The 3,029-nt window shown below is 42.8% G+C and overlaps 1 pseudogene; it reads left to right on the forward strand.

Moving 5' to 3' along the window:
• The first annotated feature begins 317 nt into the window (after positions 1 to 317).
• LOC105542160 lies at positions 318 to 2,568 on the forward strand (annotated as a pseudogene).
• The last annotated feature ends 461 nt before the right edge of the window (positions 2,569 to 3,029 follow it).

Genomic DNA, 3,029 nt, shown 5'->3' on the forward strand with positions numbered 1-3,029 from the left:
TTTTGTGACATGTCAAAATTAAATGAAATTTAAATTTCCGTATCCACAAATGAAGTTTCATTGAACACAAACACACCTAGTCACTGACATGTTGTCTATGGAACAGATCTTTGGAAGCCCAAAACTTTTATAACACTATCTGGGCTTTTACAGAAAATGTTGGCAGATCCCTGCTGTAGGTTAAAAATGCTCTAAGATGGACATTTGTGTTTCAGGTGTAGAGGGGAAAGAGAGTGAACAGGGAGAGGGGCTTTTGCCTGTTGGTCTCCCTGGACTGAAGAGAGGGAGAATAGAAACCCAAGACTAGGATTCTCAAAATGGTTTATTACCCAGAACTCTGTCTGGGTCAGTCAAGAACCATTTCCAAACAAGGAGATGGAGAGAAGGCTTCCAAAGGGAAGACTTTCTGTCCCAAAGGAATTGAGCCGCAAGAAGAACAATGAGACCAACTCTGTCTCCCTGACTCCACTGGGCAGCAATGAAGTCTGCTCCCCAAGAATCAGTTACCTCCAATATGGTTTGGTTCTGTGTCCCCACCCAAACCTCATCCCCATTTGTAATCCCCATGATCCCCATGTGTTGAGGGCAGGACCTGGTGGGAGGTGATTGGATCATGAGGCTGGTTTCCCCCATGCTGTTCTTGTGATAGTAAGTGAGTTGTCACTAGATCTGATGGCTTTATAAGGCGTTCTTCCCGCTTCACTCCTTCACTGTCTCTCGCCTGCCACCATGTAAGATGTGCCTTTGCTACCCCTTTGCCTTCAGCCATTATTGTAAGTTTCCTGAGGCCTCCAAAGAGGTTTCCTTTATAAATTACCCAGTCTGAGGTATTTCTTTATAGCAGTGTCAAAATGGACTAAAACACTTCCACTTTTTAAAATCCGAACACCTCCATTTGTATTATATATGGTGTGTGGGTTTTTATGAGGTCGTGGTATCATCTATGGGACTTTTTTCTCTGCAAATCATCAAGTATAAGAAGAAACAATGGGGCTCTGAGCCTTGCTATAATTTACAGTGAACAAATAGGTATCATCAAATCAGTTTCTAGCCATTCTGTCTCAGGTGGAAACGCTCAGATTTCACACTGTGAATACACGTTTACAACCCTTACAGGTGGGCCTACAGGCCTGATTCACTACAACACTGTCTGCCACAACTGTCTCCCACCCTGTTCACCCGACCAACCCACTCCTGCCTTTTCACTCAAACAGCTCCTGCTTCTTGCAGAGGCTGAGACCCCCCCACTACCACCACTTTTTTTTTTTTCATTTACATGTATCAAGCCTCATAGTTTATGTTCATCAATTGTCTGTATATCTCTATATTTTATCCCTGTACCCTTTTGATGTATAGAAGTAGTTTGAAACTCACTGTTTCCTTATGGTAAGTGACTGAGATGCTGCCACAGGACCTGAGACACTGATGAATGGTGCTATTTTGAATTTTATTTTATTTATTTACTTCTTCCTTTTAGATGGAGTCTTTCTCTGTCACCCAGCCTGGAGTGTGGAGTGCAGTGGCGTGATCTTGGCTCACTGCAGCCTCTGCCTCCTGGGTTCAAGCAATTCTCCTGCCTCCCGAGTAGCTGAGATTACAGGCATGCACCACCGCACCTGGCTAATTTTTGTATTTTTTTAAGAGACCGAGTTTCACCATGTTGGCCAGGCTGGTTTCTAACTCATGACCTCAGGTGACCTGCCCACCTCAGCCTCCCAAAGTGCTGGGATTACAGGCATGAGCCTCCACACCTGGCCTATTTTGGATTTTCAACATGCTCCTTGGCAAGGTAGTCCCGAAGGAGTTATCTTTTCCTTCCACTTTCTAAGAAGGTATTGGTACTCTGTTTCCCTGGATACTGTTCTCTAGACTGGATTGACTTGTTTTCCTCATGTCTTCAGTGCAGCTTTCTTCCTCAGTAGTGTAGGCTGAGTGAATGCTGCCATAGTGTGTGAGAGACTAGTGTCTCACTGGCTGGCACTTACAGACATGCAGTCACAGTAGCGTGGATGACACTCATGGACGTGCAGTGACAGTAGCAGGGGCAATCACAAAACTGTAATTTACTTACCAAATCTCTTCTTTTCCATCACCTTGCCTGCCTGTTTAGATAAAGAAAAATAATAATTTAATGGGATTTTGAGGTGTCTCTTTGGATCCTTATTGTTTGAAAAGGTATTGGGGATGGGGGGAGGCAAACTCTTTTTAAATAAATTCCCTCTGGAAAAAAAATCCAAAACACTGGCATCTGAGTAGGAATATGAAAATTACACCTTTTCCAAAAGTTAAGTTGGAAAAAATGTCTTTACAAAATAAGAATAATTTTTGAAAGTAGAGCACTCTTTTTTATTGGCAGTTTTGATAAGCAAGGCATAGATTTTACATCTTTGTCCTTGCTTCCCCTGAAATGGGATAAACAAAAATAAAATACCATCTATTCATGGAATGTTGTTGTGTTAGCCAGTCTAAAGCCCATCCTATTTTTTATGTAGCCATTTTTCAGCTCTTCCTTTGACAGGGCAGGCCTTGTTTGGAATTGTTCTGCTTCTGACTATTAAATATCTGTAAACCAAAAACAAAATTCTAAGCCCCACCCACCCCCCCAACCATCTGAATGGACTTCCTCCTCAGCCAGGGCACTCTCAAATTTATCCTGAAAGACTGGTTCAGGCTGTGATGGGAAGTGGGGGATAAACAGGCCTCATTATATCCCTCCAGCTTTAACATCAACACAGACCTTAAGTCTGAAAAGAAACATTTACGATCTATTCTCTCTGAATCCTGCTACCTGTAGGCTTCATCTGCACACTAAACTTTGGTCTCCACAACCTCTTTCAACCAATTACCAATCAGAAACTTTTTAAATCTACCTATAACCTGGAAACCCCCACCTTCCCGCACGCTTCAAGTTTCCCCACCTGTCTGGACCGGACCAGTGTATATGTTAAATATATTTTATTGACGTCTCATGTGTCCCTGAAATGTGTAAAATCAAGCTGTGCTTGGTTTTACCAACCACCTTGGGCACA

The sequence above is a fragment of the Mandrillus leucophaeus genome, unplaced genomic scaffold, assembly GCF_000951045.1.
Source record: "Mandrillus leucophaeus isolate KB7577 unplaced genomic scaffold, Mleu.le_1.0 Scaffold251, whole genome shotgun sequence".
Taxonomy (NCBI): domain Eukaryota; kingdom Metazoa; phylum Chordata; class Mammalia; order Primates; family Cercopithecidae; genus Mandrillus; species Mandrillus leucophaeus.